This window comes from Micropterus salmoides, unplaced genomic scaffold, assembly GCF_014851395.1.
Source record: "Micropterus salmoides isolate LMB-PRFRI ecotype aquatic unplaced genomic scaffold, ASM1485139v1 Ms_hic_scaffold_6, whole genome shotgun sequence".
NCBI classification, from domain to species: Eukaryota; Metazoa; Chordata; class Actinopteri; order Centrarchiformes; family Centrarchidae; genus Micropterus; species Micropterus salmoides.
This window is the reverse complement of record NW_024044348.1, coordinates 20,448,327-20,462,205: the sequence shown is the minus strand read 5'-3', so window position 1 is coordinate 20,462,205 and position 13,879 is coordinate 20,448,327. Positions and strand designations below refer to the sequence as shown.

At 41.3% G+C, this 13,879-nt stretch overlaps 1 long non-coding RNA gene across 2 annotated transcripts; it reads right to left on the bottom strand.

The window, feature by feature from the left end:
- Positions 1 to 6,649: 6,649 nt before the first annotated feature.
- Positions 6,650 to 11,208, bottom strand: LOC119889726. Of its 2 annotated transcripts, none has more exons than XR_005442145.1 (2): positions 10,849 to 11,208; positions 6,650 to 10,564 (listed from the first exon to the last, which is right to left on the bottom strand). It is a non-coding gene; the product is annotated as an uncharacterized LOC119889726 (long non-coding RNA). The 2 variants fall into 2 exon arrangements; XR_005442144.1 differs by having other exon boundaries at positions 10,915 to 11,208.
- Between the last annotated feature and the right edge of the window lie 2,671 nt (positions 11,209 to 13,879).

Genomic DNA, 13,879 nt, shown 5'->3' with positions numbered 1-13,879 from the left:
ATGTATTTGATCAAACAGAGACAACTTTGTTGTCTTCTGTCATTTACCTGCCAAGCACTAAGAATAACTGTTTTTGATCATGCAGTTTTCATGTTAGGCCTCCTGACTCTTCCATTATGGCACAGAGCTGAGAAACACAAACTAGAATAAAAAAAAACGAAGACACACAGCAATCTATGATTTTTCTTTGATTTTATCTATTTGCATTCATATGTTCCTCCAAGCCACTCCAGAAGTCCTTTAGCTCTACCACTAACAGAGTAATGTATAATAGTACAATGCTTTTGTCCTTGAATCGCAAAGGAGCCTTGTTAATATACTCCTGTTAGGCGAATCAAGCAGCAACAGACTGCAGACACTGTAAATGAATAGTCAATATTTGGAGATATGGTAAAGGTATGTTAAGAGACACGTTTTTCCTAGAATATTTAATCTCATGTTATATAACACGTGTGTCTATGGTGTGTTCCCAGAAACCTTGACCTTGCAGAATTGAAAGAAGGGAATAGCAGCCTGGTGACCAATGGATGATGGGGGGCGGGCGGGTGGGGTTCTTCAGAGGGCTGCCTCCTCTCCCTCTTCATTCTGTGCAGACTCTAAATAACCTAGCCTGTGATGGGGGGGGGGTTATACCACTTATCAGCTGATGTGGGACATGTCCTCAGACAGAGCTATTGATTTTATTGATTCATTCATTTGTGGTTTTCCCATACAGTTGCCTGCTAGTAGTTTTTGTCAGGGGGGCTGAGCTTATACACAGAGTTGTGGAATTTAGTTGAGGGGCTCGGTAGGACCAGGGGAGGGAAATCGTGTGTGTATATATGTACACACACATAAAACAAGAAGGTAGTGATGCTATGTACAGACATGAAAAATATAGTCTTTTGTACCATGAGCTTCCTTTTTACCTATTTCTCATTTTCTCATGCAAATGGTGTGGAAACTGTCCACATGACTGCACACACTACACCGTACTTACACGATCACACCTGGTACACAGACAAACACATTGCCCTATTGCTCTCTCAACACACTCATGCAAACACATACACACTGACCAGATCACACCCCCTCGGGGCTGTGGGGCAGTGCTTGAGCGATGTCTCCCCAGGGGGCTGATATTTTATAGTTTGTGTCCATCAGTGCCGTAGCCCGGGGCGCCAGGGTTGACAGTAAGTGCTCTCAACACCGGTGACACTGATTCATCTGAGCTATGACACAGATGAGAGAGAGAGAAGGGGGAGGAGGGACTTCAACCAAAGAAGTAGAAAACACCTAGAGACCAGGTTACACTCGTGTTTTTTCTTTGAGTTACCAGGACCTGATGTTTTAAATGAGTACATTGCATATACTGTATACTTGAGAAAATGCCAGCACATTACAATGCTTGTGAGCGCCAGTTAATTGGTACAGGTTGGTACATGGACGTGCACCATAACACACATGGCTGTACTATGATATGGCGGGCTAATATGGGCTAGACCGGAGAGATTGGCTTGAGGAAGGGGACTCCAATCTAACATGGCATTTCAATTTCTCATCCCCCCTCATGGCTGTGCTGTGCACTGCTGCACCTCTTCTACATATATATAGGGAGGACGCCTCTGAACCCCAGCCTTCTGGATGCGCATACTAAGCAATCAATGTGTCACCTCTTCCTGACAATCCTATTTTTTTCATATGGGGGCCATGCTCATTTTTTCTTGTCAGCAGAAGGTAATTTGCTGTATTGTGATTCAGTCCTAAAACTTGGTGACGAGGTGTCTGATAAGTCGCTACCTCCCCTCTGTCTCCCCTGCTCCCTCGCATCCCCCCTACATCACCCGCAATATGGGAAAAAATGAAGGAAGCACCCCAGCCCCCATCCTATCTACACCCAACTGCACCCCCATACCACTGTCCCTTCTTTCCACACCAAACCCAACATAGTTGTATCTGAGTCGGGCTGTTAAATTAGATAAGCGGGGCTGTGGCACAGTGCCCCTGATTAATAAAAGATGCAGTGCTCCCTGGGGATGGCCCCTCTGAGGGCCGAGCAGAATCTACCCACAGACAATAGAGTTTGCTCGTACACAATGAACAGGAAATGGAGAGAATGAACCAATCATGGAAATATAGCATTTAAAGCAGGTCTATCCTGTGACCCTCTCTAACATTACGCATCCATCATAATAGATAATAACTAATGTTGGAGGTGAAAAAAAAAATTCTTAATATATTCATTTATTTAGGAAGCATATCCTGCTATTGACATATGTTGGATAGAACTGCCAGTTCCTGCTGTTTTATGAGATTCAGGGAAGCATTTGCACATCCTTCAGCAGAACTACTGCAAATTCATGGTCAGTTTAATTCTCACCCCTAACAGTGCAGATTTAACATATTGGTTATTATGCATTTTGCCATTGTTAAGGAAGCTAAAACTACAAAAATATGACAAAGCCCTAGAAACTGGTATCATTTGGTTTGTTTACTGATAATATTGCTCTGATTATAAGAATAAATTGTCAAAGGCTCCTTCTCATGATTTTTAGAGTCAACCCTGAAGCATACTGAGCCATAGACAATTAGAACAAATTGTAATTCGAAGTGATATTTTCTTTTAATTTTTTTTAGTAAAACAGCAGTCTACAACAAGGCCAGTTAAGTGTGTTTGAAATACCTTTGTTTCACAGGTCTTGTTTTTAATCCGAGATGCCGAGTTATTGATATTGTTCAATGTAACAGTGGTATGTAACAAGTGGATTTAAACAAAATACCACACTCCAAGGTACTCCCATATTTAATATATAGTATTTTCACAAACTCCTGGTTAGTTACTACTTTTAAGAGTAACCAAGAGCAAGATAGAAGATTTTCTGAAGCTGTTGTCATACTGTTCAGGTTCATTTGGAACTGCAAACACGACAACGTTCCTGCCACAGAATGTATAGAATTGTCAGCAAAGGTGTATGATTTAATTTAATTAAATTTGAATATTTCATGCATATTTAACCAATAAGATAATTATTTTACAGCAATGGAACGGGGTAGGCTTCATAAAAAAAATGGATGCTTGAACTTGACTGTAATTATTGTGGGTACATTGTCACAAATGTTTCAAATTCCATTTTCTCAAATCAAATTTAGATTTTGTCAATTTATACTGAACTGTCAGAGACACATACTGAGGGACATCAGATCAGAAAGCAGATATGCAGAGGTTATTTCTAGCTGTGCTATGCTTCAAGCTAACAAGTTACATGTTTGTAATGGAACACGTTTGGTTTTGATTGCACAGCAGTTGTGTGAGGATTCTCCCACTGCGACAAGCAAGGAAGGCCTTCCCTGGTACTTCTATAGATAATTTTAGGATTTATTTAGAAAATTTGGCATCTGAAAGGAACATTTGTGGAAGAATACTATAACTAATTTTTTCAAGGTTGTAGCAGAGGCCTGCCCTTGACTAACCAGATTCTTGATTACCCAAAACGAACAAATGGGTACTACCATCTCTCCTCTTCCAGGAGAAATGGCACACCACGAAAAAACTGTGTGGAGATTAGTCAAAATGAGACTAAGACAGACATTTCAATGACTGAAAGTTTGTTTTTGACTTTTTTGGAATAAGAATTTAGGTGGTGCTTCTCACCATAAAACTATAATTCCAACTGTATATACAGTACATGGTTATTAGCAAACAGTGAAAGTTAAGAGGTTAAAAGATGCATTCTGTTTTTAATCTGTGACATTAGTGGTTCAGTATAAGCATGCTCATTTGAAATGTATGCATTTCAGAACTGCAATGAAACATGGTATAATATACATTGTTTTGAGAATGATTCAATGCCCCATAGCTCACATCTGTGAACAAGTATAATTAACAGATTAAATATTTTTAGATTTTTGCTTTTAAATATATTGTTAATCTTCAAAAATATTGCTTAGACTGGCACATGAAAGAGATAAAAAATGATTTCTTAACAAAGAAGTGTGCCCAATATATTTCTTGGCAAACGTGTATGTGTGTGTGACTCATAGGTGTACTGTGTCTACCTCTGTGGGAGAGTGTGCAAAAAGGCCAACGGCTGCTCCGCTAGTTTTCACACCCACAGCATCATGTTGTCATGTCATTTCAGTCCTACATCAGCTCTATTCACATTCGTCACCTTATGACTTTGTTACCAGGAGGAAATTATCCCTCTCACTAGTTATGTTTATAAGACAGCCCGTAGCGATCCAGTTGCCTATGGAGACCACTGAAATCAAGGCTGTATAATCATCTGCCTTTCCTTTCAAAATTTGTGCTGTAAATTGTGCATTAAAGCAGTTAATTTTAGTGCTCAGATAATAACACAAAAGCATTCACTGAAACCTGCTTGCCCAACACCAACAGACAGGTTTACTAGGCAAGAGCAGAGCTACATCAGCACCGAACAATAAACATAAATCCATTTACACACAGCCATAGTCATAGCATGCGCGCATGTGCACACACGCAACCACATGGCTTTAGCAGACATGTTTCTCTCTCTCTTTGCTTCATGTTGGTGGTGTGTGATTGCCGCATGGATCATGAACACTAGAGCATTTATCTTTAAATAACCTCCACCCCCTGACGCTACCGCACAATAGCGAGACGCTTCTAATTTTCTGAAAGATAATGGTTGTCATATTGAGATGAAAAAGGTCAGGGGTTGGCTTGTGAGGTTCTGATTGGTTCAGAGCATTCACGTTACCCCTGAAGATAAAATGGAAAGTGATATTTCATTTATAGCACCACCCTTCCAGAATGCATAGCAATTTTAGGTGATAGCTCCATGAAGAGGCCCAGTTCTGCAATGATTAGAGTGCATCTACCAGTCAAACACTAAACACAAAAATGGCTAGTCTGATGTCTTGCATCAGCAGTTTTTTGCTGTTTTTTATGATCAAAGGCATGCGCTGTATAGTTTTCCACATGCTGTGTTTAATATTTAGTGATTCAAATTTTCTCCCACTCCCTCCAACCAGCAAAGATTGATGGGTTTTGTTTATGCATATGTATAAGATGTGCATATGCAGTTGAACCTGCCTTTGACCTTCATCTGCTCACATGTATTGTGAGCCATTGCTGTACACTCAAAAGGAAAAGGATATTTCTTGTTCAAGTAGATACTTTTAGTGATAACACACCATGCCTTGATTCTTAAGCTTCCATATGTCGTTATTCAAAAAGTGCAGTCATACATTATTCTGTACATGCTTCAATAGAGATGTGGGTGGATATCGCTAAAGTGGGGGAACGTACGCTGACTTAAAATTTTTTGGTAGCCTGGTATTGTTTAATGAATATAATATATAATTCATGCTTTGACCTCAATGGTTAGGAAATCACCACTCACTGGTCTATGAATGTATTGAGAACCAAACTATAGTTGACACAGGTGACATAGACCATAGAACCTAGAGGATGCATATAATCTTATAACCAAAGCACTGCACATTGCTGAAACCATTACACACCAACAAATAATAAATCAGTGAAACTCTAATCACACAAACTCTGTCTCTTAATGGAGGGACCCCTGACACCTACAGCAAATTTATGACATAACTTGCACATTCATATCATATGGTATATTATGTAAATTCCCCAAAGCATTATGGACCAACAGTAGAGTAACTAGCATTTGTCTGGCATTTTCTTGTTTTGTTTTACTCTGCTTGGCAGCTTTTGCTTAATCTCTTTGGCCTGGTTTCTACATTGTGTTTTTTTATTTTTTATTCCAGCCTGAGGGCCAAATGCATCACACATTATGCAGTGACCCAAACTGCATTTCCCAAAGAGCAGTCCAGCCAGTGGGAGTGGCCATAGCTTGTTGAGGAGGTTGCCCTTTAAGGTCATTACAATGGTCATGTGATAAGCCGGCAGAGCCCCCTGGGCCATATGACAAACCAGGCTGCCAGGCCGAGGTGTGTGTCAGGGGTGTTTTTCCACAAAGTATTCTATAAAAGTGTAACTGGGCTGTATTTGCCCTTTCCTCCTGCTATACGTTCAGCCAACAGGCCCCTGAAGATCTCTTAAAAAGTGCTGATCCACAGAGCTGGGCTGGTGTTCTTGTAATCCTTCTAGCTCTGCTCCACCACCCCCCTCACGATCCCACCATCTGTACCTCCTGCCTCCTCTCTCACATTCCCTCACTGTCTCCTGCTGATGCATTGCTCCGATGTGAGCGACAAGGTGATGGGATGGTGGGGCTTGTTTGTGCCCCAAGCTAATTACCACACATTAGAGCATGACTAAATAAATCTTAAGTGCCGCTAATTGCTTGGCAGTGAAAACAATAACTGTGGTACTTGCCCAGAGGCTCTGGGGTAGCAAGGGGCTGGGACACTAGGGACCATAGGCCCTGGCACGGGGCCAGCAGAAGACACCAGCACCATCAGTCAACTCCCTCACCCCCTCTGCCTTCATGTTAAAGTCACACACCACTTGGCACTGTCACTACATGCACCATATGCCCCACACCCACCTCCCACCACCCAGTCCCTAACACACTCCCTGCAGCCTTCACCAGCAAAGAATAAGCCATACATGACAGGCACAGACAAGCTCAGTCTGTCTGTAGAGCCATCATACATCACTGCATTAATAAACATGAATAAGTAATAACACAATTAGACAGGGTTGTTCTGACATTTACTAGTACAATAATGGTGCTCTCCTCTCTACAACCCCCTTTGGCCTTTGCTGGAGCGTCATCAGATCTCTGACCTTTAGATGTGAGGGCTGGAAGGGGTAGAAATGCCTCACTCAGTATGTATCTTGGTTACAATAACAAAAACACATCGAAGGGATCCGTATCAACATTGTTTGTCGACCAATATGTTGTCATTGAAATTTTAAAACTTCCAAATATCAGTAACCACCTAAAAGAAAAGCCAGGATCGGTCTGGCTTTATTCGGTATGTGTGTGTTGGTTTCTCTCTTAGGTTACATTCTGTCGTGTGTGTGAAGAAGACGTTTGAATAGCCTGTGCTGCCTATCAGATCTCCTGTGGCCCAAAGGTATGTTCAACACAGACATCCCAGCAGCCCTACCACACTGAATAGGGCATCACAAAGCCTTTCACTCTGCCATAGCCCTCGCCAAAGATGACTGCCATGAACTGCAGAGGAGTGACAGAGGGAATTCAATAAATTCATTGTACTTTATGAATATTAGTTTTCAGACATTATGTGACGGTGTTTCCAACTAGTCGTCATTCGGAGTTGGTAAATGTGAACCTCTGTCCTCCACAAAGAGACTCAGACAGTACAGTAACAATAATAATAATAATAATAATGATAATACAATATATAGATATAAAACACATATTTTGTTCCATATCATGATAATCATGAAAAAAAAAACACATTACCTGCTTTGATACAATTTCCCTTAATCAAATTGAGTTAAACAAACTGTTTAGGTTTAGGAGGAGTTAGGAGGGTTTTAGTAGGTTTTTGTGTCCAGTGTTCATTTAGTTTGCAACAGTGCCAGCTGATAACACAATACAAGTTATCATCAGAAGAATAATATGCCTTTCAATCAAAACTCATTAGCATAAAAATAATGGTCACAAACATTAACTTGACAGTATACCCATTAAACAATGCAAATTGATCAAAGCTCATATACATTCTTTTCTTTCCCCAAATGTTTACCTTTCTTTGAGAATCTGTTCTTTCACAATTTCTTTAAGTTTTAAATAATTTGTTATAACTTATGAGTTTCATTTCCCAAACAATGAAGGGGTGAATAGTGATGTGATCTGAGCGTCTCATGTATCCTCTGCCACTTTCTGATCCTCCCTTTCTCTCCTAAACCAGTACCTTCTCATTTGCACTGTCACTCTTCTGCAGTGTTTTTACTGCTTTCCCAGGGGACTCGTGTGCTTTTGTTAGCTTTTCTGTGAACACACAGCCTAATTGGTTGATTAGTTCAGGTTGACTGGCCTGTTAATTGAAAAGTAATTTAGATTTGATGTGTCTAATGAAGATCCTAATTTATGGTTTGGCACTCATCCAAGGGTTTGTTTTTAAGAGTAGGAATCAGACAAAAGGGATGAAAGGGAACAAGAAAATGATTCAGTGTGTCAGTGCTGCTTTGATAGCACATGAGCTCAGTCTTTGTGTAAAGTGATAACACTTAAGCTTTAAGAATAGTGTGTTTATCTCCTTGAAATTAAACTAATAAAGATAGTAGTAAGGCACCAATATTTGTAATAACACGGAATGGTTAGTGTTAATGTTTAAAACTATGCAGTCTTGTTTTATTATCCTAACAGGCAAAAATAATGGGCCTTTTAATGTATTGACTACATATACTTTAAAAAATACACAAAATTTTTTTTACACAATGTGAGCCATGGGTTTTATATGGCATAAACTGATTTATGGCACAGAGTAGGTAATGCAGGTAATGCACAATTTATAAGCATTATTTGTATCACTGGTTTTCTTTCATCAGTGCTCAATCTCAGAACATGTCGGCTATTGTCAGGTGACGATTTAGCCTCTGGGGGCAAAGACCAATGTTTCAGGGCTTGAAATGTATTTCCGGAGAACGGATATCCAGGTCAAGACTTCCTCTTCCGTGAGCCGGTCATTGTTTACAGTCCGATTAGCAATCTGGGAACCCATCGGCTATCATCTGATGATTTGAATGCAAATACATTCGAAAAAGCTAGTCTCTAGGGTTCCGAGATTGATAAAAGGCTAAATGGTCATCAGACGATAGCCAATGGGTTCCAGGATTGCTTTTTGGCCAAAGAATTCTGCCTCTTTTACTCTCTACATGGACTGTTTAACTGCATGCAAGCAAAACCCATTCAAACATAATTGGTCAATACTACTCGGACTCCAAACAGTCTACAAATGGAAACCAGAACACTTCTAATACCCAAATCTTGTCCCTTGCCTGCAGGTTCTGCCTTCATATGCAGATATTCCAATGCTGCTAGACTACAGTCATACGAAGGCAAAGAGATTAACAATTTGATTTGCCCCTCTTTATTAAATCTAATATTTTGTGTTTGCTTAATAACATTGCATTTTACGTATAGTTGGGTCTCTTGATGTTCAAATTGTTGTTAACATTAATCCACATCTGATCAGGGTTTCGTGAATCTGGATCAGATTGTCACACCTGTGACCATTAGTTGTAATTTTCTCATGTTTTTCTATGCTACTGAAAAAGAGCGTTCTGCAATTGATAAACTCAATTTAGTTTACCAGTCAGTGATACATTTTTTGTTGCTGCACTGAGCACATAATCTGTGTATTGTATACATTAAATGACTTTGAAGCAAGCAGGCTTACACTGGGAAGTTTATCTTCCTCCTTTTCATTTAAATACAAAATGAGTCTCTGTGGTTACCATTACTTGCACTGTACCTGCACAATATTCACCTTATGAGTCTAGCTCAAGTGAAGTACCACTACATAAGTCATAAGAGCTCAAACATTCATACATGATATATTCTAAATTTGCCAGATTTTTTGTATGATGTGTGGAAGGTTGTGAGACAACTTTGGGAACATCTGAGAACACAAAACAACACCAAAAATAAGTAAATCATTTAAGTGGTCTTCAAATCTTTGGGAAACATTTCAGGTTATTGTTGTTTTTCTCCTAATGTGAAAATGGCAGTTCCACAGTTTAGTTGAAGTCTGATGGTGAACATCTTGTATCATACACTAACTGTCAAAACAGTAAGCTATTAAAACATACACAGTGCATTATTATTGTATTATTATGCAGGGTGGGACTGGGACACAGCCAAGGATATGTACTACAGTCTATGGTACTGCCACACACTGTGGTGCATGATTTGCATTGTGCACCACAATAATTTTTAATTTGTTTTACAATTTATATAGCAAAACTGTATGTAGGTACTTTGAGTCCTTGGTACAGAATGTTCATTATTTTCTTTTCACTCGAATGCATGTTAACTGAGGAGTCAAACTGTAGAATGTAGGCCTTTCTTCTCTGAGAGCTCCAGTGCAAAGTGAGTTTATGAGCATCAATGTCCTCTCCCACAGTTTGGAGGAATATATCTTCCCTCAAATCCACAATTATGCACAAGGAAATCACATTTAAAATCAATCAGTGGAAACTTGATTTCCCTTTAGCATTGGGGGGATGATCCCAAAAGCCTTTTAACTCCTCCTCCAGTCCGGCGCAGCTTGGGGCCTTGAATCAAACATTCATTGCTGTTGTTGAGTGGCCCAGTCAGTCGTCTGTTCAGTAAAACTCCAATAAATTTAATAAAAATTAAATCCAATCCAATGACTTGTCAAAATGTAAAAAAAAAAAAACAAATCCCAAAGCTAGCTTTATCCAAACCAGTTAAAAACAGCAATAATCTCTTTATTTTCAGCCGTTTTCATCTTTGAATGATTCCAGGATGCAGGCTATTCCTTGTGGTCTTTGATTTTGTCAGGAATTTTAATTTTACTGTAGCAGCTGAACTCATGAGCGCAGTATGTGCTGGGCCTTCTCTGTCCCATGTTGTCACCAAGGCAAACAACCAATCTTTGACACTCCAGTTTTTTTCTAGACAAAATAGAAAATATCAAAATATAATTAGTGATAGATAAAGCATGATAATTGTTATTTTTTTCTCTGCAGAACATCTAAATCGCCCATCATCCGCATCCCCCACCTCCCTACACGCTAAATCCCTTTGAACATCATGCAATCATGCACACTAATGCACATGCAACAATGTTCCTGAACCTGCTACATAGCAGGCCAAACTAGAGTTGGCATTAGCAACCTCAGGTGTGGGAATCAACCCCTTTGTTGTACACATACACATTTCTCCATCTTTCACTTACCCGTACACTTAAAGCAGTAGTCATTAGTCGCCCTCACCATCCCTCCCTTAATGAGAAAGTAATTACCACAGGTTTTCCCACAATCCCAGTGGCCTGGCAGCGTTGTCCGAAACCTGCCTCCACACCTTTAGCTCTGCGTCTGCTTCTCCCTCAGATTCGCTTCTCTTCCCTTGTACCTCTTCTCCCTTTCACTGTGGCTGCAGACTCTCTCTCTTTCTCCATCCTCTCTGCAGCCTCTCTCTTTCGCTCCTCCCATCTCTGAGCTCTAGGCTGCTCTGGGTTTTAGACGGATCACTCTCACAATGGTTGATCAATACAGGTATTGATCCACTGGCAAAATGTTTATAAAATCATTCTGGGCAGCTGCAGTGCAGTGGGGAGGGGAGGCGGGGCGACGAGAGGGTCAGCATGCCATGCCATTCGCCTATAAGAGAGCCAGCACGGACCTGATTGGCTGTCTGTCTATCCGCCTTGGCAGGAAGAGGGCTGGCATAGTCTGCGTTGCTTTGTCATTGTTGCTTGGTATACCACATCCCTTCCTGGCATGTGTTGCTAAACTTTCCGGACCACCAAAGCAGAGTGCAGTAGTTTAACCTTTTTCGCTGCTCGATGTTGAGTGCTTGGCAGGCAGTGGCACCCGCTCCCTCTCCTTTCACATCAGGCAAGAAATTAATTTGCATAAATTAGCAAGCTGCAGGCAATCCCAGTCAAATGGACCACTGTCATTGCATTGTCCCCTTTCTCCCCTATCTTAGCGGGAAAACATTATTTCTCCTTAATGCTGCCCCGGTGCTTGCCTGTCCACATGCCACTGTGGGGAATGTGCCACCTCAGACCTTGCCCCAGTTTCACACACATAGACCAATACACACACACACACACCATGAATCCCAGCATGAGCAAATATAGGGCAGTTCATAGGCTGGGAATGTGCAGAGAGACACCTATCCACAATATGTCCCTGTTCCAGAGGGAACAAGGAGCAGTCAGGGGACAGGATTTCCCCCTGGCTCTCATCCTTGTCTCCCTCATGACTCTTTGAAGCATATTGTAAATGAAAGCTCTTTGTTACACCATTGTGGACATCATGAGCAACATTAGCAGCACATAACCCACCGCAGCCCCCTGTCCTTGGGTCTACAGCAAAAACACGCCCTTGCGCCAATTACAAATGCTACTGACAGGCCAGCAAACTCTGGGACACTTTAGTACAGTACAACTAGACAGCAGATTCAAGAAGCAAGGTTTATGAAAGGATTTCTAATTCAGGGAGGGGTTTTTGCTTATGTCTTGTTGAGTGATGATGTATGAGATGTTTTTTTACACAGAGAAGATAATTGCTGTGTGGAGCACAGTGTGGTGTAACTTTTTCCAGAATCACAACTCTTGTTGAACCAGACTAACATCTGTCAGCCATAAGGCCAGGCAGCCTCTGTGACCTAGAGTCAACCTCACCGCTCTGGGGTGTGTGGCTTTGCCTGTCCCTCTCCCTTTCTGGCATCTACCCTAGACACAGATGCCCAGACACTGACCCAAACCACAAAGTCTGCGGCCGCCCCAGCCCATCTTCTATTAAAGAACAATGTAATTATGGGAGATGATACATGTGACAGTAGCTGTCCTAAGTGTTGCATTCTTTTAATTAGCCACACCAGTTGCTTCTGCTAAGCGCACTGGTGGAAAGGACCTCCTGTAGTTTCTGAGGCGTCATCCATTTCTCTAAACCTGGAGTCCCAGGAATATGATCAGCACATAGTGTACACAGACATGCACTCACAAACACATGGCTTCACAAACAGTGGGAAGCCATGTGTCACTCACACATACACTGGAGAGTGGTAATTACTCTAACACATCCAGAACTGGCCACAGCCCATTCATTACCATAACATGTTGTAATGAAGTTTAATCCCTCATCATGTTGTCTGTGGTTGGAGAGTGGTGTGTGGCTGTTATTCTTTGCTACTCCAGATGTCTTCCAGGCTGTCTGTCTTTAGTGCTGTACTAGACTGAAGACATGTCATTCAGTACTCCACCTTTAGCCACTTCCTTCTTCCTTATCGCTGCTTTTTTTTTTCTCCTTGCAAATTTGTTTGACATCATCCATCTTTGTTTCTTCCCTCCTCCCCTATCCCATTTTCCACCTTCTGTTCCCTCTTCCACATACCCTCCCATCTCTAAGACAGTGCGTTATTTATTTCATGTGAATGCTGGGGCTCTTTGGTGCTTCTCACAGTAATCAATTTCAGCTCAGACAGCATAACCAAACAAAGCACTGCGCTCATTTCAGCACGGGCATAGATGTAACCCATCTCTCTCATGTTCTCCCTCCTGCTCGTTTATTGGAAGACATTTTGTTCTCACTCTGATGCCATTATGTCAATCACTGCAGACATGGGGCGATGTGTGAATGCAGCTGCTAAATGAGTCATGGAAGGAAATGATCATTAGACACTAGAAAGTTTACATCTGTTAATGTATATGTCAGTTGTGTTGCATGTGATTGTCATCTTTCAGTCTGCAGACGCTGTTTTATGGCTAGTAGGATACACAAGTGTGTGCACATCATGTTGTATCGGTGAATGACAGAATTCTTTCATTCAGCATTTTCAGAATCTCCTTGTCGTTACTGGACGACAATATAGAGTGTAGACAAGAAGCAGGTTTCCCCCGCAGCTGTATGAATGAGAAAGACTCGAGCTGCCAGCTCTCCTGTATCCTTTTCTCTGCCAGCCATCCTCTTTGTACAGCAGTTGAGACCACCAGTTAATGTAGCCGGCGGATTGGCCTCTTTCCTTGCTCTGCTTTTATTGATTTCAGCTAGACACAGAGAGACAGACAGAAAGAAAGGGCCTTTTCAGGAAGAAGTTAAATGGTCAAGTAGCGGATGGAGGGTGGCTTTCACCACTTTATTGACGAGGTGGAAAAATGTCACTATTATGGAGGCCCTTGCAGCAGATAGCGAGCTGATTGGATGAGTGCCCCCAGGTCAGAGTGGAGCACGTTCCCCCTGCAGCCAAACGAGAACAAA